Source organism: Fundulus heteroclitus, chromosome 15, assembly GCF_011125445.2.
Source record: "Fundulus heteroclitus isolate FHET01 chromosome 15, MU-UCD_Fhet_4.1, whole genome shotgun sequence".
In the NCBI taxonomy this organism is placed as follows: domain Eukaryota; kingdom Metazoa; phylum Chordata; class Actinopteri; order Cyprinodontiformes; family Fundulidae; genus Fundulus; species Fundulus heteroclitus.
Genome location: NC_046375.1, coordinates 24,894,002 through 24,921,551, shown reverse-complemented (window position 1 = coordinate 24,921,551; position 27,550 = coordinate 24,894,002). Strand labels below are relative to the sequence as shown.

General features: G+C 43.2%; 1 protein-coding gene across 3 annotated transcripts in view; it reads left to right on the top strand.

Moving 5' to 3' along the window:
• Positions 1-674: 674 nt before the first annotated feature.
• fam49a (family with sequence similarity 49 member A) overlaps positions 675-27,550 on the top strand; it is a 42,617-nt gene continuing 15,741 nt past the window's right edge. For 2 of the 3 annotated variants that reach the window (XM_036147068.1, XM_012878103.3), the window contains exons 1-2: positions 675-846; positions 27,470-27,522. The gene's annotated coding sequence lies outside the window, so the exon portion shown is untranslated. The remainder of the gene's footprint in view (positions 847-27,469; positions 27,523-27,550) is intronic. The other variant, XM_036147069.1, reaches the window with a different exon arrangement.

Here is a 27,550-nt window from a genome sequence, read left to right as displayed (position 1 = left end):
ACGGCTGTGCTGGATGGATCCTATATTCAATTAAATCACATCCAGTGGCAGTTCTTGCAATGTTGCTTTGAAGCAAGATGGTCCTCGGTTGGAATCCCGGCATTTTTTCCCGTCATGTCATGTTGTCCCTGTGCATGTGTGAGGTTTCTCCAACCTGTCCAGGGTGTACCCCACCTTTCATCCAATAACAAGGCCTCCGACCCCCACCCCGAAACACACACACACACACACACACACACACACACACACACACACACACACACACACACACACACACACACACACACACACAATGTGTATTTTATTTAATAAAATTGAATATAATGTGAGATTAATTTAATTTGGTTTATTGAATTTTAAGGGAATGTTGATAACAGTACGATCAAATATAACATATCACATGAACATTGTATAAACTAATATATTATTATTAATTATTATTATTATTATTATTATTATAGTGAAAATGGTGTCGTTATGTTCGTGATCTGTCAGTCTTATTTATGTTAGGATGCCTAAAACGCTCCTCAGAGCAGTGGAATCAGGACATGATTTAATGCATAGCCATTGGGCAAACAAAACTAAAGCCGGATTCTAATTGGCCTGTTTTGTACTGTCCCATAACCTGACCAATCATTGACGGAGGAGGCGGGGTTTAGTTCACTGGTGGGGGCCCAGCAGCGGGAGGGAAGGAGGACACAGTTAGTTGTTGTCTGTTGCTGCTGGGGACGGGCTGAGCTGTAAAGGTCGGTGTGTGTGTGAAGTGTGAACTTCCTTGACCAGAGCAGACCCCCATCTACACTTCCCTGCGTACTTCTGAGAAGATACTACCCAGTGGACCAACAGGTGAGTCGGCCTTAACCTCGCGTTAATCGGACTTTTGACTTGCCTCGAGTTAGAACCGGGCAGACTTGTCGCCGAGAAGTCAAGGACTGTCAAACGGGCTCCCAGACGGCGGGTGACCGCAGGGAGGAAGCGCTAACAAAGCCGGACAACTTTCAGTTCTTGCTGGGCGGAGGAGTTAACTGCGCGCTGTCGTTACGTCGCACTTTAGCTGCGAAATGACCCGGTGTGGCATCCCTGTTCAGACCACTTCCCTCCCTGCACTGTCTTAACAGCTAGCATTGCGTTAGCCCGCAAACTTAGCGCGGCACTCTTCGGCCAGACGCCACCTTCGCCTGCCCCGCTTCCCCTCGGTGACTATTTAGCCAGGTGTCGGTGGCGCTGTGGTCCGGAGCGGCTAGGTCAGGCGGCGTGGGGGTGGGTGGGGGGCATTTAACGACTTCCAACAGTTTACCGACCCTGCTTTCACCTAACGACCCTGACAGCATCACCCAGTCCCAGGCAGGTGGCTCCTCATAGAGAAGTACTTTGCACCGCCGGACCACGTGAACGTCACAAATCACGCGAAGCCTACCTGTCATGGCTTCCCTTTTTGCTTCACCGTTTGCAGCCCTGCGTGGGTGATCGCCATCATTGTTGACTCACTGACTAGTTGAGGAAGTCTTGCACCTCCTATATGTTGTGTCTCTGAGGTGATGGCGATGACCTTAGGTCACATCTCAGCTGTACTCTAGACTAGATGGTGTGAGCAGCCCCCCCCTCCCCCCTTCTCAGTGGGTGTTCAACTTCCTTCTTCTTCTTCTGTTTATTGGCAAATGGGTGTTCAATCAACCTACCCCTGGTGCCATCTTTTGAAAGCGTCAGGGTTTCTGGGAGTCTGAGTGTGTGTGTGTGTGTGTGTGTGTGTGTGTGCCCTCTGATTGGTCTGGCTGGGCTGAACTGGCGCCCTTTTATTCAAGAGGACATACAGCAACAGCTGCACTCCTCAGCAACAACAGCCTGTGTGTGTGTGTGTGTGTGCTTTTTCCCTATGACCAGGGCTGGCAGGCCGCTTTCGCACCATTTCTGGCGTGCCAGCTGAATTCAGAGCGAGAGGGGGGGGGGCTTTGAGATGCAGAACAATGGCTGCTGTGAACAAACCTGATCTCTGCCGGCGTGTTTTTGCATGTCCGTTGGACAGATTAGCCTAGTTGCGTCTCCCGGCATTTGCTCGGATGGCCCGGGCCCCGTCAGTGTGCACGCAGGGGCCCCCGGCAGGCAGGATGCCCCCCCACAGCCGCAGGGGCACCGCTGACCAAGCGTGCAGCGTTGCCCCTGCCGGGGGAGAGCCTTCAAAACGTGTCGTCAACTAATTCTGCTTTGACGGGGCCTGAGTGCGACGTGTTGGTGGGGGTCCGGGGCGTCTGCTCCGCGCCTGAGAAATGTCAGGTTTCACGTTTTGGCGCTCTGGCTGTGCAGGGTTTTCTTCTGTTACACAAAAACAGGATATGGTCTCTCACTCGGTGTTGATCAGCGCCGTGTTTTGTTTTTTTTCACGCTGCGGCTTTAACCTGCCTCAGTCGAGTGCACAGGAAAGACTGTTTGTTGCACTGCACAATATCTCGTAGCAGTTGGTTGTTGTTGTGTTTTTTTTTTTTTTTTTTTTTTTTTTGCCACAGACTGGCTGCTGCTGCAAAAAAAAAAAAAAATAGGAAAAGAAGAAGGCAAATTAAAGATAACGCTGTTTTCTGTTTCTGTTTTCTGCAAAAATCAACCAGCCGTCACTTTTATGTGAGACAGAAAGCGGCGTGCACCTGATACGAGGACAGCAAGCTGGTGTTGATACTTCCCTCTGATGTGGGGGGGGGGAAGCTTTCACTGCAGCTATTTGGTTCTGATTGCAAAGAAGGCATCTAACTTCTGAAATCTGCTACTTTAGACCGCCAAAGAGGCTGGATAGAGAAATGTGATATTTGTAGTGCGGCTGCTCCTAAACTCCTAGTGAAACTGCTTGAGGCAGCAAGTTTTATTTATTTAATTTTTATTTGAAAGAGTCTAGTAATGTATGAAAAGCCGGATTTGAGCACCGGGTGATACCTTAAGATTTCAGCTGAATAAGGAAATGCGACGTGGAATAAGCAGCTCAGGGCCTTCTCCAAGCAGTGTTCCTCTTTTGTGGTGAGCCAAGGCGATTAACCTGAACCATTTCAGTATTTGGTGAATAGAGCTGTATGTTTTACCAATATGTGTTCACTGCTGGTTTGAGATATTTAAAGTTTTTGGGGGAGGTTTACACGAACACAGTATTGTCGTAATTGTATAGGTTGTATTACGTCCACAATTCACTTTTGTAGACATTACAGATAGAATAAAACGGTCTGCAGTTGTCCAAGTCAAGACCGAATTTCTACTAATCGAACTGTCATACAGTGCATTAAAAGGTAAATCATGGTCTTTTAGCTTTTACACATGTTGTCACAGCAGAGACAATTGAATTGCATGTGACAGACCAGCACAAAGTTGTTACTCTGAAGTTGAAACATTTGTATTTTGTGTTTTTGCCAAAGCAAAATCTTAAAAGACCATTAAACAATTGTCTTCAAACATCCCCTGACTGGGTGTAATTGTCACCACAGCTGTCCTGCGAAGACCCCGAAGGCCCGTTGCAGAACGTCAGTAAACCGGCAGGTCCTGTGGCAGCCAGGCAGATAAAAAAAATAAAGTTGTAAGGAAGTTTAGGCCAGGGATGTGCCATCCTCAGGGTGAGGCACGGCAGTGGCAGCATCATGCTCAAACCTCCAGCCAGAGCTGTTGTGTGTCAGGATGGCCCCGTTAAAGTCTGCATTTAGAAGCTGTGATGAGACTGGAATATGAATGTTCACAGACCGGGTCTGAGCTTGAGCCGTTTTGCCAAGAAGGTTTGGGACATTGATTGTTTTTTTTGGTGTGTAGGTATGCAAAGCTGGTAGAGACCGGCTCCCAGAAACATGATTCTGCTGGTGCACCGGCTCAGGGAGGCTGAATCCAAACTACAAATACATTTGGATTTGTGGGAGTAACGTCCCAAAAATGGTAGAAAATGAATTGACTTTAGCAAAGAGCCGTACGGCCCTGGATTCCTCCACTCTGGGCTTGTTGTTCTGCGTTTCGTCCGCTTGTCAGCATCCACTCGTCCAGTCTCAGATTGCCCACCGATCACTGCTGACTCAGCCAAAGCTGCCATCTGGGCTGGAAACGGAAGAAAAAAAAAAAAAAAAACACCCTCGCTGCAGAGCCTCAGATGCTCCGCTAACAGATTTTGGGCGTGTGTGTAACAGACACGAGAGAAGGAGACCAGAACAAGTGTGAAAGGAGACGTAAAGAGAAAGGCTTTAGGACATGATCAGCATCCTTTCTAGCGTTTCATATTTGGGAAATGCGACTCCAGCTCTGCTCAGCGTCTCTCTTTCTGCCGCTGATATAAAGAGAAAGGGGCCAGCCGTATATATCTGCTCGCCTCACCTCTGCTTTGACTGGAGCTCCACATAACTACTCATTCAAGGTCGTCCCTCTCGACTAGAACAGCGCGGCTTTCAATTTGACTCAGAAAAGCTTGTTGTCTTATAAATGTTTTACAGCTTTAAACGCCTGAAGGGTCCAACGTTCGCCGCCTCCTGTTAGGTTTGCTCTCAAAAATAATGAGTTATTCGTCTGTCGTGGACCAAGGCCGCGTCGTTGTAGAGTACCAGCACCGGCTTCCTGTTTTAGCCCAAACTAGCTGTCTGCCCGGCCCTTTATTTGTCGGTGAGAACAAGTGTGTGTGTGTGTGTGTGTGTGTGTGTACAACCGTGCTGACTTGTGACCCTGCACACTTCCCACTCACGTTTCACTTTTTATGCTCACATCCTGTCGGGTCGGCAGCCACTTCTCTGGTAGTCTGCTGCACTGCTTCAGCGAACCCCGCCTGGCTGTCCTAGGCTCAGACGGCCGCTCAGCTGTTAATGCCTTGCTTCTGATTTCTGTGGCTCGTTGCCATAATAGTTTTGAAGGGAAAGTTTTGGGGTTTTTGTCTTATTTTGGACACTTTAAAGCTAAGAACGTTTCTTGTTTATCTTCCTAAAAGGTTTGTTTCACGCTGTCCAAGTCAAATCTGCTGTCCGGAAAGTTGAACACGTCCGTGCATCCATTGTTTTTACCCACCTAGCTAGCCTTGCTGGACTGCACGGGGGGGGGGGGGGTGGATGGTGCGCTGCCTTTCTCCAGTAGACATTGGGCGAGACGCGGGGCACCCTTTGGACAGGTCATCACTCTATATCAGTCTAGTCTACTTTTAAGACTAATCTTAAAACTTTCCTTTTTGACAAAGCTTATAGTTAGAGTGGCTCATGTTACCCTGAGCTACCTCTATAGTTATGCTGCAATAGGCTTAGGCTGCTGGAGGACATCAGGGTCTATTTCTCTCACTCTGCTGAGTTCTCCTACTGTTCTCCAATTTGCATTGTTTGTTGTTATTTCAACTTTTAACTTTTTGTTATGTAATTTTTCTTCTCATAGTAGGTACACCTGGTCTGGTGTTCTGTTAGCTGTGACATCATCCATGGAAGACGGCTCATCCACTGTTACCATATAATGTAGATCAATGTGTGCTTCTGTTGTTTGTGTCTCTGCTCTGTCTTCTGTAACCCCCAGTCGGTCGAGGCAGATGACCGTTCATACTGGTTCTGGTTCTGCTGGAGGTTCTCCTCCCTGTTAAAGGGGAGTTTTCCTCTCCACTGTCGCTTCATGCTTGCTCAGTATGAGGGATTGCTGCAAAGCCATGGACAATGCAGACGACTCTCCCTGTGGCTTTACCTTCTTTCAGGAGGAGTGAATGCTGCTTGTCAAGACTTGATGCAATATACTGAGTTTCCTTAGAGAGGAAACTTTTTGACCAATAGGGCTGGATGATTTGATTGAATTTGACTTTGTAAAGTTCCTTAAGATGATGTGTCGTGAGTTGACGCTATATAAATAAAGTTGAATTAAATTGAACTGTAGGGTAAGAAATCATATCATTGACTATTTTCTCCTCTGGCCCAATTTTACACACGGTCATATTACTGTAAACATCTGACTGAGCCTGCAGCATATTTTGGAAATTGATTAAAGCAATATCTGCTCTATCAGGAATCTTAATTAGCTTTTTTAGTGCAATATAACGAGCCAATGAGGGAGAACTTTTCATTTCTTAACAAACCATACAGGACGGGCTTTTACTTTAAAGTGTGCAAGTGAATGCAACACATAATGTTCTGTATAACAGGAGTGAAAGTAAGTTGAACTAAAGTTTTCAGGTTTTTTTTTTTTTTTTTGCCTTTTGGTACAAATTGGGGGATGAGGTACTAATTAGGGGTGGGCAAACGTATCGATTCATCAATGCATTGAAATGAAATTTTCCCAATTTAATATCGATTCTGAGAATCCACTGAATCGATCAGCTGCCCTGGCCACTTGGTTCATGAGCGACAGTTTCGGGTGATTCACGAAAGCCGGACGATGCAAATGTAAATAAAGGAAATGGTTTCACTGCAGTGTTAATGCAGTGGCAGACAGGGACTAGAGGGGGTTTTCCCGGTGGGCTGGTGGTTCAGCACCACACTGCAAAAAGGGAACTAAAAGTAAGTAAAATGTTCTTGAAATTAGTGTATTTTTCCTTGATTTCAGCAGCTAAATAAGAGTATTTGCCAATGGAATAAGACTTTTGCACTTAAAATAGGAACAACTCATCTCCATCATCTCATTTCAAGTGCAGGATATCTAATTATCTTATTGTAGGGGTAAAATACTCAATCCATTGGCAAATAGGCTTATTTAGCTGCTCAAATCAAGGGGAAAAAACTAATTTCAAGAAAATGTTACTTACTTTTATTTCCTTTTTAGTGCATGCAGGACACGGTGTGGACCTGTTAACTCGTGAAGGAGCGCCACAGGGCCGACCGGCAGACCGAGCAGCTCATATCAGAAAGGCTTGTCCCATAAAAGCAGGCCAACGAAAACGAAAAAGCCCTCTGTGGGGGTTATAACTCAGCAGTCACAAATCGAAAAGCCTCTTTCCTCCCAGTTTGTCCCTCGCCTTTAACAGAGAGCTGCCCAGTGCTGTGGCTGTAGCTCAACGTGGCATTCCACCGTGGCATTACCTGTCAATCACTGACGCTGTGAGCAACATTAAATAGGTCCACATAAGTCGCTGAGAAGTTGAGGGGTAATAAAAACACTCCAGGAAAGTGCAGCAACACATTTAAACAATTCTGGCTTCTACTAAAGATGCAATCAACTGGGTTCCCTTACATAGGACATTTTTTCACTAATCTGTATAATCTGATTGAATTTGACTTTGTAAAGTGCCTTGAGGTGACATGTTTCATGAATTGGCGCTATATAAATAAAATTCAATTGAGTTGAATTCTGCAGAGGTTACCCAGAGAAAACAATGTAGGCTTATTAATGACAAAGCCTCTTATTAACTCGTATTTTTTTTAATTAACCGCATTTACTTCTAATCCCTAGCATTAACAGCTCATAGTTTGCCAAGATCTCTGGGTGATAAATTGAAAGCACCCGTTCAAAGTCTAAGTCAAGTTTCCGTCTCTGCAGCACCAGTCCCAGTCGTGTGTGAAGTATTTGGTTTGAGGGCTCAAGTCCACGTCTGAGACTAAAGTCACCCTCTCTACATCCTGCCGGAGCACTAATACTGTTTCTAAACCCTCAGTGGTGGCAGGAACGCTATCCATATGCCCGCTTGATTCGTGCAAACCTCCTGCTTTGGCAGCTGGTACGTAAATGCCCAGAGCGTCGGGCTTCTGGGTCAGTGGAAACTTGGAAAGCCATGGGAAATGTGCTGCAGGAGGAAAAGCTTGATTAGACAGTTATCGGGGTTTAAATGATGTTTATCTAAGCATGCTTTGCATTTCTGTCTTGCCCAAATCGTCGGCGCTGCACACTACGGTTTTGCTCTCTCTTTTTTTTTTTTGTGTGCATGTTATTTACGCAGCAGAAGGTGTGTCACTTCTGCTCTGTGATTTCCACTTCTGTGTTTATCTTATCAAATTGCCCGTTTAGTGCATAGATGTGAGTCGAAAAGCTAGCTATCGTGCAGTAATATGCATCATAGTTTAGACTCTAGTCCTTGACAGGACTTATCAGCCTGACTCTTTTCAGGTAGTTTTCACATTAAACAAATTTTTTTTTTACATGTCTCTTCTGCATGAATGTCTGCGATGTAATATTATGACATGTAGGCTGTGATTCACACTTTAGCAAGATGTGACGGAACAAAATGACAACAGATCGGGATGGACAAACGGTTTTGAAAGTGGGCTTTTGTGAGGCAATCCTTCAAAGCTATTGGTACAAGTCGCATCCGAACTGGACTTGCATTCATCCTGCATTAATAGGTGTGTATTGGGAGTAAAGGTGGTTCCTGAAATGAGTTGCATCTCAACTTGGCAAACACTGAGCCTGCTATAAATCATTATTTGTACTCAGTATTCCACAGTAGTTCCTTTTTTTTTTTTTTTTTTTTTTCACATTGTGTTCCGTGTGCACCTTGTGCAAGCTCCTCGTTTTGTAACAAAGTATAGGTGGCTGCCCAGGCGGGAATGCTAAATTTACACCAGCCGACCCAAAACCTGTGCGTGCTCGTGTGTTTTAAACATGTGGCCATTACAGTGACCTGACAGTAAGAGCCAGTGTTTGTGGAAAGTGGTGACTTGGTTTGTTTTGAAAAGAACCACCTCCATTCTCCTCCCCCACTAAATGTGCAATTTGGTTTATTTTCTACAGTAACTTGGAGACAATTTTCTGCAGCTTTAAACGGTTGTCTTTGCTGCACCAACCAATGGACTGGTTACATAGACCTGGATGCAAAATCTAATACATTTCAACACTTCAAACTGATGGATGTTAGATTTTGACTGGCGTTACCAGCTTTAATTTGAAGCACCTTGCCTTCTATAAAATCTTTTGATGTCTATGTTTTCTGTAGGATTCTTTTACTGCGATTTTCCAATTATGTTTGGAGACTATGAAAGTTGACAATTTTATGGCTTGATTTTTGGCTCAACATTATGATTTTTTTTAGTAGTAGTAGTAGTAGTAGTAGTATTTAGAAATTATTAATTTAATAAGTACATAATGTGCAAGATCAGTTATGATTCATCCAGTGCTGAATTAATTTATTGACACTGTTTTTTTGTTTTGTTTTTTGTTAACAACATGTTCGTGAACTTTTTAGCTCCTAGGACTGGTACTAAGAGATGGATAATTTTGTAGCATAGACCAAAAAGTTGAGGCATGAGCATAAAATGCTCATAACTATCTTCTAAAACAGACTTTGATGGCTTTAGGATAATAATCCAGGCAAAAAAAGAAGACATTTACTAAGACAATAACATCAACCATGCGTTCCTTATTTGTATCATGTGCGTGTTCAAGAGAGATGCATGTGTAGTACACAGTGTGTATGTGTGTGTGTACTTGGAGCTGAGTGAGAAATTTTTTTGCACATTTTACTCTTAAAGTTAGGACCTATTTTTTTTTTTTTGGTCCTCACTTTTTTCTGGGCAAGGGGTTAGGGTTAGGACTAAGGTGTCAACTAGGTTCAGGCCATATACTGGTATGGGTTAGGTTAGGGTCACGGTAAGGCCATAGAAAGGGTTGAAAATTAATGTAAGTCAAGGCAAGGTCCTCAGTAAGGAGAACTACTGGCTGCAAATGCTGCTCTTCATGCAGCTTTATGCTGAGAACCCTCCCTCACACTGAGTTGGGGGGTAGTGCAAAATATCTATCAGACAAGTGCAGGAAGTTTTTAGATCTAAGGAGTCTGTAGAGTTAAAGGTAGAGAGATTGAGGCTCTGTTTACACAACGGTGCTTTCTGGTGAAAACAGAGCAGTTGCGTTTGTACTGTCACTTTACACAACAGCAAATGTTTTGTCTTACAACGGCACGATTTTGAAACGGGTTCCAGCGCGTAATGATTCCAAATGATTTCTGGTTCCCGTCATCAGGTAAACAGGGAAGACAGATTTTCTTTTCTTATAGGGAATCTATAGGCAGCTGCACACTTGGTTGTACTGCGCATCTCGCTGACCCTCAGCGGACATCTTGAACTTCGTAGTCAAGCGCACTTATTGGCTATTTGTTTTGACCAGTTCTTACATTTCCCACAGCAGGCACCCACCCCACACCTGTCAGTCCGTGGTGTAGAGAGGCTGCAGGAGCTTGTGAGGCGCAGCTGCCTCGGAGACTTCTTCCCGCCGTGCCGTTTATAGTGACGTTGCGTACACGCTCGTAAAATTTAGCTCTAGCGGTTTAACCGCAGCGGTTAAATCCTGCCTAGAGACGGCAATAACTCACGATGCGATCTGGTACTATTTAGAAAGGCAAATTTTAATAAAATGAACCGTGAACACACACAGACGTATAATAATTTACTACATGCCCTCCTGACCTTTTTGGGGGTCAGGCAGTTTTGTTGGCGGGGCGCCCCCCTTGTTGAGTGGTAGGGGAAACACTGGTGTCACTTCACAGGAGTACATGACTCCCATTAAAGCTCCAGTAAAGTTCAGCAAACACAACATTTACCTTTGGTATAATAGGACAGAAAGGACTTTTTTTCCTGGCATGCTTCTCAGAAAGCTGGCTGGACTGTAGATAGCATCTGATGGTCGTTATAGAGACTCTGTGGCCCCTAGATGCCAGCCTTTGCAGCGGTGCGCTCCCTTACCATCCTACCCCTACCTCCAGTGGGTCTTTGTCACAATCACCCCCCTGGGACACAGAAATAAAAAAAAAAGTATACAAAAAAACGCTTCAGTTTTATTTATTTAGTAGGAATTGGCAAAGAAACCAAAAATCGCCAGAGCAGGGATTTTGTTCAGGACAATTGTTTCCAACGTGGGATTTTCCCCTACTGAATTAATTGTGCTTAAAGATCGCATTCCTCGCTACTGCAGTAAAAGACATTGTTAGTAGGCAGCCGGTAAACGTTCTGGCCACCGTATACTCAGGTTAGCCTGCACATCAGGACTGATGCGATTCTGACCTCCTTCAGAGAAAGATCTCATAGGTGGCGACTGCTTAACGCTGTCCCGTACACACGTGCTGACAGAGGTTTCACACAAGAGCCAGTCTCACGCGGACATGGCTCCCTTTGTATCTGCGCTGCTGTTGACATGCCGGACTTGGCAGAACAGAAGTGGCATTGAACAGAGACGTAGGAGGAATTTCTGGGCCTGGAGTCCCTCTCTCTACATGGTAGCCGCCAGTAGTATCCAGACAACTACTCGGGCCTCCTCTTCCTTCTCTTCTTTAAATACCACCGGCCTTGCCTTCGCTTTCCTACTGCCTTGATTTCTTTGCCTTCCTATATTGTGCGCTTTTCACAGTTTCCAATGGCTCGCCGGTCTCTCTTAATCCCACGTTCTCCGTTCCCGGGGTTGACAAGAGGCGCTCTAAGTTCATCACTGGGACCATTGACGCCGCCGCGCTTTCTCATCCAGCCGACCACTGTGAGGGTTTTGTCCCACTGCGCCGGAGGCCAGATGTGATGAAGGGATTGTGGTGAGTTTGTATTGAGCAAGTGTAAAAAAAAATTAGGCAGCAGGCCCAGCTGGCTGAACCGAAGGGCACGCAGAGCCAGCGGTTTAACAGAGTGGAGTGCTGCTGTGAGGAGGAGGAGGAGGAGGAGGAGGAGGAGGAGGAGACTCCATCCTTCACTTCAGTGTCACAAGTAACTGTGTAGCTGTGTATGTGAGCTATGTGCTGCATTGTTTCTGAGTGGGAGCTTTTAAGAAGGCAACAGCAGCAATGAACTGACACACGACGCAGCGCTGACTTCTGAGGAGTTTTTCAGTGGGAATCGAGTGTTTGCACCACGGTCAGTGGACCGCAGCGGTTAAATCCCGCACTGTTATATGAAGTGGGATTAAAAGTATCAGTGAAACAGCAGCGGGAAGCATGACTGCCATTGTGGTGGCACTGGGCAGGTTTCTCCTTCTCCACCCAGTCTGCCCTCTCTCCTGCCTCCCAACAACACCCCCCACCCCTCCATCCACCCCCTGGCCTGTGTCCATATTAGGGTAAAACTCAGCCAACCTCCCCACAAGCTGAGCTCAGACGCCCCCCTCCCCTCCCAGCACGCCCTGCTGTCGCATGGAGAGCCTGAGGGAGACGCAGCTCCCCTAACCCAATTCAGGGGGCTGCTGGCCTGGCCAGTCAAAACAGCAAAGGGATTTTAAAAATGGATGCAGCAGGGCTAACGCCAGTTTGGCTGTTTCTGTGTAATTTCCGGGCTGTTGCGCATGCCTAGTTGCCAAATGGATCTTAGGTAACTTCTTCTCAGTTTTAGTGATATGAGAATAATGAAGCGACGAGGAGCAGCGATCAGAATATTGTGGCCAATTTCCGACTTTGGTTTTCTACACCTTTGCTTGCCAATTCTGCCAAATTTCAGATTTATTATGTTTTTGAAACCTTTTGCCATCAGCATTAATTATTCAAATTAGAAGCTGAGCTGCTGTCACGTCGTATATGCTAAGGCAGTCGCTGTAAATTAGGGCTTCACTAGCCCCGTTTCCATCAACTTTTTTATGTGCATTTTGAAGTATCTCAGTGGGAGACTGTGGCTTGATGGGTTGAGTAGTCGTCTTGCAATCGGAAGGCTGTGAGTTTGATTCCAGCTTCACCTTTGTCACATGTCGATGTGCCCCTGGGCAAGGCACTTAAACTCAAGTTGCTTACTGGGCTGCGTATCGGCGTATGAATCTGTGTGCGATTGGGTGAATGTGGCTCTAGTGTACAGCGCTTTAGGTGGTCAGCATGACTGGAAAAGTGCTATATAAGTTCAATCCATTTACCATTAGAAAAGGTTGATGGAAATGGCAAAATTCAAAATAGTCTCCTTAATTTCACAAAAACTTTTTACGCTTGCCTGAAACGATTGTGTGCTTTCCGAAAAAAGAGTGACAAGGGAGACTGAAACATATTGTTGCCGAATAAGTTCTGATATAGCAAACCGTTACCTCATGACTGATCCGCTGTTTCTGCTGTCGCCGTCTTCCCGAATATTCCCATAAGGTGCATAGAAATGCATTTTTCTCTACGTCTCCAGACAGCCTGTAACATCACCAATACTTGTTGACATGGCAGAACAATTGCAACTTAACCGATAGCAACACATTCTTGAAAACCTCTCTCCTTTTTTCTCAGATATGTGTCCCATGCTAGTTTGCACCTCTACTTCCTGTTTGTTCCAGCCATGCCTAACCTCAACCTGTGACAAAATTACGCTTTGCCTAGCCTAGTTAATTCGCTTCAAACCAGTGCATGGAAACACGCCTAATTTGCATTTTCTTTTTTGCGACCTTTTAAAAGTTCGCTCAAAATATACATGACAATTGGATGGAAACATAGCTACTATTTTTAAAACGAAGAAAAAATTCTCAGAGTTGACATTTACAAGCCCCTATTCCAGTTACCGATCGTTAACCAGGGCTGCACAATGTATGCCTTAAAAATCATCATTGTGGGCGCGCTTCGGTGGCGCAGTGGTTGGCGCGCATGACCCATATACGGAGGTCTTAGTCCTCAGAGTCGAAACCGACACGGTTTCGACTCCAACCTGTGGTCCTTTGCCGCATGTCTTCACCCCTCTCTCGTACCCTCTTTCCTGTCAGCCCACTGTATGAAAAACAAGCCACTAGTGCCAAAAAAAAAAACTCATAAAAAAGATCATCATTGCAATATCAATGGGTTCTGTATTGCAATCCAGTCAACTATTTGTATGCAACTTGACAATAATGTGCCTGGTCCAATGGCTTTGCTGTCTTTTTATGCCCATTCCTGATATAGATGTAGGGGACCAAGAGTAGTAATCATGATGAAGAGGATAGAGGAAACTGAAAGGGATCAGTTAATCTGTATCATAATCATCTTCTTCTCAACATTTTACAGTAATATTGCAATTTCATATACAGAGTTTGTAGTTTCATACTGCATTAATTGTAGCCTTAACAATAATATTTGCGAAAGGCTAACATATCTAAAACCAGCCGTTTTCAATAAACTAGAGCAACTTTTTGGCTTTTAGTTCAGCCTTCCTGGTGTCTGTTGAAAGTCATGCTCTCTCCTGCTGCCTGAATAATTCAGAAATGTCTTCATATGTAGTTGAAAGGTATTCCTTCAGGTAGCTCTTACATATATGTGCCTCTTCCTCTTTTTATTTTTGTCTAATGTCTCTCGGGAAGGTTTTGCTAACATTAAAACAAATTTGGGTTTAAGTTTCTGTTATTAATGACCTGGGCAGTGGATGGAGCAAAATATACTATAACTCTGGCTGAGCTTCTTTCACTCACACAGCAGTTTTTTTGTTTTTGTTTTTTGTTAGTTTTTTATGGCTTCCCAGACATTTTCCAAGATATTTCCAAACATAAGTTATATTGGTCATTGTTGTTTTTGGGTTTCATTCTGTTATAGTGGTTTGACTTAAAAACCACCAGGTGAGCACACAGAAACATTACAACACACACAATATACACCATTGTAATTTTAATTTTATTTTGCAAGTGCATTAAACTATGCTTTAATCACATCCAATTGATGTATTATTGCATAGCATGGTTATGTCCAAAATGACACAAATAATTGTGTCAATACTGACGGACCCCCCTCTTTTTCAGTTTGGATCAAGGGAGCATTTTATTATTAGCTGTTGAACTGACTCAGTAGGACATTGACTGTATAGAGCTTTAAAGGGTTACAAAGAAAACCTGTAATTGCATGTGTTTTTTTTTTTTTTATCTTTACGTGGGACGAGGCTTAGGCTGACATTGGTATGCCAACATTTCAAACTCAATACCCATACTAAGAAATATACTCAATACCAGGGTCCTTTCAAGTTGGGAGAGAACATTTTGAATAATTAAAATATGACAGCATTTTAATTCCCTTAATTAGAGCAAAGCCAATGAGTAGGGAACAATTCAGCCTTCCTTTAGAAAAATCTGTCATAAAAAATGTATTAATGAAAAATATATATTTTTTTTAATTTTCCTGTTAATTTGTACAACAGGAGAAGAGAGCATTGCTAGGTACAGCTACAGAGTACCGTCACTGGGTGTCCGTGAAGCGAATATTTAAACAGCTAGCGTTAGCTTATGTAGTCTGGGAGGTTTACTACTTCACTGTTGCAGATGCAGGAGCTTTACTGACCTTTTAAGTTGCAGTCGAACGTCAACTACGTAGCGTTAGCGTTAGCTTCAGCCTCATTGGGAAAGTATCTCAAAACAACCCTTTTTGGTTTGCCTTGTAGGCTAAAGAGGGTCATATATGTTTTTTTTTTTCTGGATGTACTCACCATGTTAGCAGAGTTTAGAGCTTCCAGCAGCAGCCAATTGTTTTGGTCTGGTGAGCAGCTGCAGGGAGGGAAGGGGCTGCGTGTCTCTCTTATTGCAACAATGCTTCTGAAAGTAGTGCGACAATTTCCAGTCAACTGTTAATGGGTCCGTTTTGTATTGATTTGGGTTTATTTTTCTAGTATGGATTATATCAAGAAAAATTATTTTGACAACCGTACATGGTATAATGACCTTGAGTAAAACAAAAACAGAAAAACAGAAATTATTTCCACTGTAGCTAAAATAACATTTTGATTATTATCAATGTAATAAACATCTATTTATGACTATGTTGACAGTCGCTGTTCAAACCAAGAGCTATTTCAGGTACTCAAGTCATAGATTAGAGTCTGGCTTTGTCCGAAAATATCTAATTAAAGCTCCTAGCTCCTGTTCCTTGACCTTTCATGAATTCAACAGTAAGAACTCTATCGTGGGGAGGAATTGGCTTCAGGCTGCTGTGCCGATTTTGGGAAGCCTTTAACTCATACATCATTACGTGACGGAAATGCACATTGATGATGCTAGTTGAAGCCGGGCCTACAGCCTTCTGAAAAAGAAGTACAAAGTCTTCTCTCCGAACATCTTTGTTAATTTCGATGGGCTGTGCTTATACATCATCTCACACAAAGGATTGTGGGATTCCTTACAGCTCCTTAGCGCCAGTGAGGGACATTACAAGCTCCCTATGCTAAAGGTACTATGAGAGGAAGGATACAGGCTCCTTTTTCTACCTCCTTCCTTACTGGCAGTACTATTCAGACAGCAATTATCATGGCGAACACTGACCGACTCCGACTTTGGCTGAAGAGTTTTTTTACCAATTAGACCTTTTCGGATGCAGCTCCTGTTTCAGTCCAAAGTGGTGAAATGAAATGTAGTTGGTGTCTGCTCAAGCAATAGGATTTTTCTTAAAAGGATGTAGAGATGTCTATTTAAACAAATGAACACATTAGCTACTAGGGCTGCACAATTAATCGCATTTCCAATATAATTGCAATTTTAAAAAACGCAATTTCCAAATCGCAGAGGTCTGCAATTTTTTACTATGTAACAATTAATATATCAGATACGTCCTTTAGGCGTTGGTAACATGTTTAAAGTGGGTTTGCCTCCACATGGAAGGGAAAAGAGTTGCAGCTGGGAGATAATCAAAATGTATTATTTATTTTAGAGTTTATATAATCCTACTAGTTTTACCAAAAACTTTCAGAAATTTCACCATAGCATTAAGTACCAGTCAAACTGTTTAATACATAGACTTGTTAGTTGGTACAGCCGTACAGCCGTATCGGCTATGTTTACATGGACAAAAGTAATCGTAATAAACAGTCGATCGGAATAAAAGTGCATCATGTAAACGAGCCGATGGGAATATGATGATCGGATTAAGCTCAATCGGAATGAAATTGTATTCTGAATGACCGATCGACGTGCGTATAGACACCTGTCAGGCTCAAGTTATTCAGAATGAGGCAAACTGACCCGAGTGCGCATGTGTGCCTGACGTAAACTTGACATATTTCTGCATTGGCGGAAAAATGTCGGGAAGCAAAACTGTCAGGGCCCCTGATACCTTTGTTCAAAAAATAAATAAATAAAAGAGCTCAAAATTGTTGCTTACTCAGTAACGACTCAACCATAATCGTGCAAGTCCAGCCTTGAGTCTCGTAAAACAAACAAACTCATGTAATACTGGTCAAATTACTATTTTGGTAGTTTAGCAAAGACGGAAGTACTCTTTCTGAACTTTTTTTTTTTTTAAGGGGAATTTGATAACTGCGCATGTCACGGTGATTATATTCTGAATAAAGCCAGGTGCATATAAACACACATTATGATCGTATTAATTGATCGTGTGCCCATATAAACGGTACAATCCAATCATTAAATCTGAATACGTTTTAATCCAATCGTGAAACTATGTGCATGTAAACAAAACTGGTGTTGGAGCAATCATTCAAAACATGAAATAAGCATTGCATTTTAAATTTGCAAATAACAGTAAAGCAGTTTTTGAAGAAGCTTCTGTTTATTGCGCAGACTACTTTAGGTTTTTGTTCTTCTGCTTATAATAGAACTGGGAGTGACCCACAGAGTCCAACCAGCTGATAATAGCTGGCTACCTCAAGGAATGTGTTCAGTCTGCTGTTCATAGCTTGCTACATAGTTTTAAAACAGTGCTAGCTTAATGAGAATGTAGGTGGGGCTCTGGTCCACACGCCTAACCATGTCTCTCTTTTTTTAAGCAAGGGAAAAATATGTTAGGGACCATCTATATCAATAGGTTGGGGGGGGGGGGGCATTGTCTCTCTCTATTCTTCAGAGTAGGAGAAAACATTCTCATTTTACTACAGGGCCTTTAAAGTGTGGGAACATTTTGATGGAAAGTTTAGCTGGTTTAGATACTTTTAAACAAATTTGGTATAAATGTGACAAGATTGATTCAAACAGAATTGAACTCAATGCCCGTAAGCATCCCACGGCCACGAGGCTCAGGTGGTTACATCGTTGCTCGTGATACAGAGGTAATATTTTTACTTTCTCCAAATCATATTTCTAAAGCATTTCTCGTGTAATTAATCGATGTAATTTCGCTGTCCGCTGTGGCCACAACACTGTGATCCAAAATAAAACAGCCGTGTAAAGCCACCCGTCATCTGGAGCCGATCATATAATGTCATTGTGACATTAATGCTAGCCCTGCACCGAACAGCTCTTTATGGATGCACAGATCCTCAAATTGCTGTTAATGCTTGAGGGCAAAAAGAACAGGCTGACTAAACAAAGATACCTTGACCTTGAATGCACAAAGCTTTTTACAATGGGCCCTACAGTCTCTTTTTAAAACTCGGGGTATGTAACTTTTAGCATAAGTGATCATGATATCATCCTTCTGTCCATGTCTTACTGCGTCTTCCACCTGAGGGATTCCTCTGACCGACAACAATCAGATGTAGCTTTGTGATAATCCACTGGTTTAAGTTCTCGTTGTGAGGTAGGGCTGCTTATCACTGACGTCAATAACTAGGTGGCAAGTGTAAAAGTATGATCCATATGAATAGCAGGTTATCCTTGTAGAATCAGTCTGTGAACATGATGCCATACATTTTTCTCCTCTTACTGTTGTTGTTTTTCTCCAGGAAATGGACGCTTAAACCACTAAAAGCATTTACATTTGTTATTCTTCTATTAACTCATTTATTTTTATTTTTGTCCTGCTTTTATAATTTAGATTTCAGTGAGAATGATGTATTTTTTAAGTAGTGTTTGGTTATTCAGTACCTGTAGAGAAGCCGTATCACAGGAATAAAATGGTCTGCGTTTTACGAAGTTATAAAAGTGAACAAAGTTCATTGGACATACCTGTTTTATATCAGCTTTATTTTTAAAGCACTTTAAAGTTGCCAAGGTCAACAAAGGGCTGTTCATATACAACGGGAAATAACATGTGACACGTTATGTTGACGTGACAATAAAGTTAAACAGCTATCCCGGAAACGTCCCTTTAGCCGTCCTGAACTAGAAGAAGAGGTGAAAGGTCACTCGTGTCAGCAACTCTTCAAGAAATGAGTGGGACCAAGACACAATCTGGTTCGCTCTGTGTTTCTTTGTGTTAGGTTGTGTCAGACTGCGGCACACTTACTGTATATCACTGAGGAACACAATAACAGCACAGAATCCTGACCTCTCCCCACTTCTGCTTTCCAGGGCAGAAGTGGGTTCAACTTGCTGAATGTCTGTGCAGTTTTCTGTGACTGGCACCCTCACCGTTTTTTGGCTTAACATTATTCAATAATTTGTTAAATACTGCTCTCCCACACTCAGGTTCACTCTTTAAACATGTTTACTGGTTTGACAAATTTCTCACAGGGTTCAGATGTGCTTCTCCTTATTTCATTTTGACCTGTAGCTGCTCTTTGGCTAAAATGTTGTGCAATTGTGTGTTTTCAGCTCTATATTTTTATTCATTAAGGGTTGGCCAATGTATTCATATTTACATTCATTAATATTTGTTTTTGGACTCTGTAGTGGTTCCAAATGCATACTGATTAGCTATAAATGTTAGATTTAGAAATGTTTGATTTAGCCCTATAGCCAGAGGTAGGAGCACGATCATTTACAAAAAATCTTTTGGGCTTGTAATAATTTAAATGTAGAAAATATAGGTGCCTTCTTATGAGACAGCTACTCTAATACAGGGATGGCTTTGTTAGTTCTTAATTTTTCAGAAAGCCCCCAGGCAGTGACTGTGCATTAAAATCCCACAATAGTTGATACCCTAGCAGCAGCTTTTCTCTCCAGGAAACATAATAACACTGGCAGTACTTTTGCTAGTTTTTAAAAAGTAAAGTAGGAGGTGAAACGATGTGCAGCAATCTGGCACATCCAAGTTGGCGCCTTTTCACACACTAATGGTTTTATGCAGCTCCGCTGATCATTGTGGAATGCTGTTCGACTGCACCCACTTCACACCTGCTCTCCCATTCGACTTATTTGGTAATCAGCATAACTTGCAAGTGGCCTTCAGTACATCATCCCATATCACACACTCCCAGATTGGCTGAACGTGTTGAGCTACCAAGATTTAAGACGATACCCCCAGAACGCAAGGGACAGAGGAACATATTCCCATTCAATTATTTATGACAATGTACATTATTACTAGGATTATAATTTTTCTCCACTTTGTATTTTTTAGCTATAGGACAGGTTAAGGATGTAAACTCCTTACGTAGCTTGGACCTTTGGACAGATGGGCCTGAAAATGTGTGTTATTTCAATCAAAACTTTGGTATATCTTAGATCTAAATGAAATAAAAACAACAAGGGTTTGAACAAGTATGGTTGAATACTCCTTTAATGATTTGGATCACAATAAGGCACTTCCTTTTTTTGTCACAATGTCCCCACGCCGCTCGTTGACCTTCAGTAAAAAGTGCGTCACAAATACTACTTCCTGTGCAGTTTCTGTACTACAGATGTGTTTATATTGTGATGGTGAGATTTGTTGTAGAGCTCGGTTTTCCATTTTTTCCTTATTAGCAGTCAGATATATATTTTTTTTTATATACAGTATATAAAATGAGTCACATTTCTGGTTGTGAATCAAAATAATAAGCTTGTGAATCCAAAAAAACAAGTTAGATTATGTCATAGCTAAACAACGTGTCTTAATTTCAGTCCCCTGGTGGAGAAAAGTATGTAATTGAGGAAATCCACAGCCAGATTCAAATAGAACGGAATATAGGCACACAGCCGCCCAGTGAGTTTCTAGATTTTTAAGTGATTTGAGTTGTGTACACCAATATTTACCAGAGAAAATCATTTCACCTCCTCACACGTCACGGCATTGTGGAGCAAGCCTTTTCAATCAGTCATCGGCTGGACCAGATTCCACAAACTGCAGATCCAGTCCAGCTGGTTCGGAGCTCTGCATACGTAACTTTCTGGTAGGAGTTGAGATCATTTTGTTTATGATGTACGGGAATCTAAACCGAGCCAACCCCACGAGGCAGTGCCGTTGTTTTTGTACACCATTACCAGGATATTTGTTCAAATATCCTGGTAATGGTGAAGAATTGTGCACTAACACACAGGAAGCAGTGCTGCACCAGGACGAGAACAGAGGAAATTAACACAGCTCTAACACATCACAGTGCTTGTTCAGCAACATGAGCTTTTTGATCTAAGGGAGTGGGCTCACGGGTTTCCTGCTTCACGCATTTGTCATGTAGAAAATGCAGGGGGGCGGTGTGTTTTGAAGAAAATTAGCATATTTGCTCCTGAGAAGAGAATTTCTTTATTGTCATCAAACATAATTGTGAAATGAAAAGAGATAGGAAACGTCCCTGATTACCCTTCCGATCACAGCTCACTGAGCTGTTATGAATCCATCCATCCATCCATCCACTGTTGCTAGGCAGAAAAGAATAACAACTCCTCACACAAAACAAATTCATCCACTATAGCAGGGCTTCTGCCTCTTGACCCGTCCACTTCACTTTAAAGGTTCACCCGTCTCTGAAGTGCACAGAAATGTGTCTCCACCCATCCTCGCTCCCTTAACGTGTTTGCGCTCTGATTTTTAAGCTTGAGCTCACTCTTTCCTGCTTCCCACAGCAACACACCAGCTGTTCTTGCGTGACCAGGACTCCTGCTGGAGAAGTGCGTTTTCAAGTGGCTGACACGATGCTCATTCATGTAAAATAATTGATTTGTGGTTCAATCTTGCGGACAGCAGCAGCAGCTGTGTCACCGTCCCCATTGTCAGCTCAGAACTCCTGTTGCGAATTACAGAGAGGAGATAACTGAGGAGAAAACCACTTTTTTTGGATCGAGACACAAAGTTTTGGAAGTCTACAAGCCCATTGTGTGATTTATTTTTATTTATTTTTTTATCCCTCTTTATTCCTTTTTCATTGCATTTGTTATGTTCTCCCTGAACCCAAGGCAGCTATTGGAATGATGATCAAACTCTCAAAACATTTGCTATTTTCTCTATATTTAGGGGTGGGAAGCATGGCGACGTAAGACGGGGAAGGACTAGAAAATGGTGAGATCAGGTCTGCCTGAGTCTTGCATGATGCATTAAGAACTGCGACGTTCAGGCGCCTCCATCTGTAAGCTTTTTCTGCACGAGGTTAACTGGAACTGTGAGGTTAGAAGCCAGATTATCAAGGGGTCATATCAAAACAAAGGTAACGCTAGATAACGTTAGCATAGCACATCTCCAAACTCCTCCCTTTGCAGAGATGCAGCATGAGATTTGTTTGGTGAAGGTTTTTTTTTTTGTGGCCACGTGTGCTGGGTCAGCTCATCTTTTAGAAATAAACTACAAAGGCCCACATGTTTTGATGTGAAGCTTAGTTAGAACAGTTCAGAAGTTTGACTTCATACCTGAAGGGTTTTCATCTTACAAAGCATTTCACTTTTTTTCACTTTTCTTTTTTTACACAAATGGTTTTGAGAGTTGTTTTGTTAAACTTTACACTAAACAGCTGATTTAATACATTTAGGAGGAATGACATAGGGTAGGTTTTCTTTGTCAAATATGTATTTCAGGGGTGCGCTGGTGGCGTAGCGGGTAGCGTGACCCATGTACGGAGGCCTCAGTCCTCGACGCGGTCGACCCGGGTTCGACTCCGACACGCGGTCCTTTGCCACATGTCTCTCCCCCTCTTCCACCCCCTCCCTCCCCCCTCCTGTCAGCCTACTGTGTTAAAAAAAAAAAAGCGAGCCACTAGAGTCGCAAAAAAAACAAAAAAAGATAAAGGGAATCAGGAGGGGGGAAGTGTATTTTTTTTTTTATATGCCGTGTTTAAGGCACACGTTGTGCATTTGTGTTCTTTGCTCGTCTGCAAAGAGATTCATTTGACTTCCTTTCCTTTAAGTTCCTAAAATCACCGTGTTGCAATAGCACTTTACCTGAGTGGGGGTGTTGTTTTAAATTAAAATAGCTTTCTGAATTTGGCTTAACACACCAAGAGCTTGAGAGTGTTTAATGTTAGTTACACTTAACACTAGCTTGCAAAATTACACAAATGGACAAAACTGTGTTTTGCCTTAACCTGACTCTCGGCAGATAGATTTCGTTCCGCCGAGCTGCAGCTCTGCGGAACTACATCCATCTGCCCAGAGTCGGGTTAGTTTTGCCTAAATGCCCTTTTTATTTTCGATTTTATTGGTAGAAACATTTAAAGTAAGATACCTGTAATACAATTGAAGAAGTGGTTTCCTGTCACTTCCAGCTCACTTAAACCAGGTTAGAAACCATTTGACCCCAATATTATGCTTTGGTTTTTGTTTTTAATAGTTTAACCTCTGTGTCCATTTCTTTATACTCGGTAGTAAACGCAACACCCTTTGGCACAAAAACAACCCAGAATTAGCAGAAGAGTTAGATTTGAATGTAATTATGAAAGAGATCAGATAAATCATTGAGGAGTATGAGCTACATTTTTTTTTCACTGTAACAATTTTGTTTAATACCAGTTTATTTTAAATAAATCAGTTGAAAACATCTGAACCTGTTAATGACTCATAAATGTTTGCTCATATGGTCCATTTTTACCCCATGAACCCTGAGTCATCGTTTTCTGTTGTATACTTTAAACGTTTGACATCCACTGAATCCATTTACATGTGAATATTTAGTTTTATCCATCTTGTTGGCTGTTCCTAATTTGAAGCGGCTGATCTTCAACAGATCTTCGTTAACCCTCCTCAGCCCGGTCCTGCCTGTGTTTTGTTCTCTATGCTTTAGAAATTTTTTAAATCAACTTTTGCTTTCATTTGACTACTTGTTGCGATCACACCCCTGACGTGTCTCAATGTTTTCTCCACCCAGAAGCTTTATTAGCCTCCTTCCCAAATCAGCAACCAGATGGCTGCTTTTAATACAACACAATTTATTTTTTTATGTAGGTGTGGCTCCTTTCTTCTCAAGAGATCCACATATTCATATTTGGGTGCTTCCTGCTTTCATAACTGATGTCTTCTTGGCCACCAGGGAGACAGATCGTTTGTAAACTAATGGTTTAAGCTTGTTGTGTTAAACAAGCTCAAACAATGTGATTAAGATTTGGATAATTCATTCAGTGCTTGGCTGCTAGGCAGATGTACAGATTTCAGTCTGCGGAACGTCTCATCTGCCCGGATCACCTCGTCCCAGATGAAAAACAAATGTTGGAACCCAGCTCGGATCATTGCGCCGTTTTACGAGTGGCCAATGCGTCCGTATCACCGCGCGTGTTTTCCTTTTTTGGGGTCAAAGGAAAATTCCACCGTAGCTGTCAAACGCCATTTCCTGAAAAACATGTTTATTTTTTAGACGTCTGCACGCATCTCCCCCTGCGCTGTCTGGCTCCACCACATGCTGGGATGATTGTCAGATTTACTGACTTAATATACCAACTGACTGGCTCTTACGCTGACTGCATGGCTGAATGTACTATTGTTTCACGGAGCAGCTCACTCGCTGGGATAACTAGCCGGACCGAAGAGAAAGGTTGCATGGATGAGCGACTGGCTCACCAACTGTTGGCAGGGTGCGAATTTTTATAACTTTCGATCTGAAATGACATGAGATCCTTGGTTATATAAAAGACCTTTCTGGGTACTAAATGTCTGGCTGGAAAAGCAAGGAAAACGTTTGATTTGTGCAGAAGACAGAAAAAAAGGACAGAGGATTGGGAAAGCGGAGAAATGGAAGGATGTCTGGATGTTTGTGTTGTCAAAACAATCGATATCTCGATGTAATTGTTACTTAAAAAATGGATTATTCAAAAGATGCTCAATGTGTCAAAACTGATACGAAGTGACCCATTCACATTTGCCCTCAATGTCTCATTTCTTCTGACTGCAGCGCTGCAAAAACAGAGACACTGCCACTACCCGCCCTGCAGGCACTCATCTGCCTAAAGCGATGAGCTGCTGGAGGTTTACGCTCAGCTAACATGTCGAGTCCAGCCAGGACAACATGCGACCCTCTCTATTGACAGGACCAGCAAAAGAATTGTTAGGAGCGACTTTTCCTATAAGGCAGTTTTGAAAAACAAAATGCTGAAAGATGCGATATGCTACTAACGCTACAAACCAATGCTGTGACACTAGTGTTTGAGGGCAACGTAAAAAAGGTCAGTAAAGCTCGCAACGCTCCGTTCTACTGCGGTGCGAAATTAGCAGGAAAATGGTGATCAGCTGCCGGCTCAGTCAGCCACTGAACTGTGATGCAATGAAGCAAACCAGCGCACTCCTTCCGTTACTTGGTGGCTAATGTAGCCGACTATAACAGCTTATGGTGCAGCCAGACTGAAGCTGAAAATTAGAGCAGAAAAAAGTCTGGTCCCATAGCAACCTATCCTCCCGCTCTAGTTGATCACCATCCATCTATCCATCCTCTTCCGCTTATCCGGGGTCGGGTCGTGGGGGTAGCAGCTTCAGTAGGGAGGCCCAGACGTCCCTCTCCCCAGCCACTTGGGCCAGCTCCTCAGGAGGAATCCCAAGGTGTTCCCAGGCCAGCCGGGAGACATAGTCCCTCCAACGTGTCCTGGGTCTTCCCCTGGGCCTCCTCCCGGTGGGACGTGCCCGGAACACCTGTCCAGGGAGGCGTCCAGGAGGCATCCTAACCAGATGCCCGAGCCACCTCAACTGGCTCCTCTCGACGTGGAGGAGCAGCGGCTCTACTCTGAGTCCTCCCCGGATTACTGAGCTCCTCACCCTATCTCTAAGGGAGAGCCCAGACACACTACGGAGAAAACTCATTTCAGCCGCTTGTATCCGGGATCTCGTTTTTTCAGTCATTACCCAAAGCTCGTGACCATAGATGAGGGTAGGAACGTAGATCGACCGGTAAATCGAGAGCTTCGCCTTTTGGCTCAGCTCTCTCTTCACCACAATGGACCAGTACAGCTCTCGCTTCACAGCAGATGCCGCAGGAACCTCTCAACCTCGCACACCAGCTCAGGCTCCTTCTCCGCCAGAGAGGTCCCCACCTTCGACTGCCACCCATTACACAACACAACCAACTCCTTTGGCCCCTCCTACAGGTGGTGAGCCCATTGGAGGGGGGACCCATGTCTCCTCTTGGGCTGTGCCCAGTCGGGCTCCCTGGGTAAAAGCACGACCACCAGGCACTCGCCAGCATGCCCCACCTCCAGGCCTGGCTCCAGAGTGGGGCCGGGTGAGGGCTGCGCTTTGTCTGGTCCCTCACCTAGGACCTGTCTGCCTTGGGTGACCCTACTAGGAGCATAAAGCCCCTGACAGCTTAGCTCCTAGAGTCATTGGGACACTCAAACCCCTCCACCATGGTGGATATAGGATATATATTATGAAAAATGACCAGAAAGGCAGAAATGACCCATGGCTGCTGCTGAATATATTTGGTTACTCTGTAAAAAAAAAAAAAAAGTTTTGTTTGTGCGCCACATTCATGTTTGTTTTGAAACATACTTTAGTATAGAATGATTCTGTACCTGTCCCTTAGTAGGAACATTTTTATGCATCAGCAAATTGACAGACAAATGTAAGCACACAGTGGCACACTAAAGATAAGCGATTATGATTTAAAAACAGTTGCTCAACTAAAACAATGGTACATAAAGCATATTAACTGTTATACTATTAGTGATATCTGTTCAACTGTTTGGCAAAACAAGGATGGGACACTTTTACTACGCTCTGCAAGCCGTAAATGGGATTTTAAAAGCTGCCTGTGTAAACTGTCAGAAACAATCATTTCATTTTCTAATCGTTCTAATCTTTTCCATGTCAACGGTCTGAGAGCTGCACATGACAATGAATTAATGGCTGGATGTACAGCAAATGCTTTTATCTGCTTTTACCATTGATTCACTCTGTGCTCTCCGTTTTGGTCGGTTTGCCAGAGCTGCGAGTTGATCGACATCCTGAGTTTGATCAAAATGAAATCAGTGTAGATCTCATGTGCATTGTGGACTGCTAAGTGATTTAGGAACCCTGAACAGCACCTGCTGCAGCGCTGTGATGGTTCAGTCATACTGGCAGTTCTTCATTTTGTCATCTATTGTCTTATTCCAGTTTGACCATGTCACTTCTCATCCCATGGTGATAAAATGCGAAATAACGTTAAGGTGATGTTTCTAATCTGATCATTTTAAAATATTTATATAAACTAATTTTCTGGCATGAATATTTGCCTCTAGCTATGATCCTGTAGCCACTAAGAACCGGTCCCAGCAAAATGACTTACAGCACATGGGTCTATAAAACAACATTCCAAGCCACAACCCGGCATGTACTCTAATGCTTTATTGTTGGCTGTCTTTTGGCTCCACTTAATCTGCTAGCATGAATGTATAGACTTCAGCGCCAGGCGCTACTGTTCGAGCACAGTGTTGAGTGACGAGCCTGTCACGCGTTTGTTTGTTCGCTCCTCTGAGCCCGGATTGAGTGTCAGTGAATCCCGGTGCAGCCGCAGCCTTTCTCAGGTCATTCAATCCTCCAAGGAACGTGCCGAAGACCGAAGCCTCTTCAGCTGTCTTAGAAAGGACGCGCAGGAGTGTAGAGTTCACTGCTGAATAATTCAGAGCCGTATTCCGTCCCTGGCTCGCCGTGTACCGTTTATCGAATGCTTTCTAGGAGAAAAGAGGAAGCCAATGAAAGAGTTGATACGTTGCTCACAGTTCTTTTTTTTCTTTTCTTTTTTTTTTTTTGTCACGATTGTCTGAACTTCTTCCTTCTTTTTACTTTTCAGAGAAGAGAAAGCGAATGATATAGACAATCACCTGAGGTCCTCCACCGGAGAAGGTACATCCACCGCACAAACACGTTCACA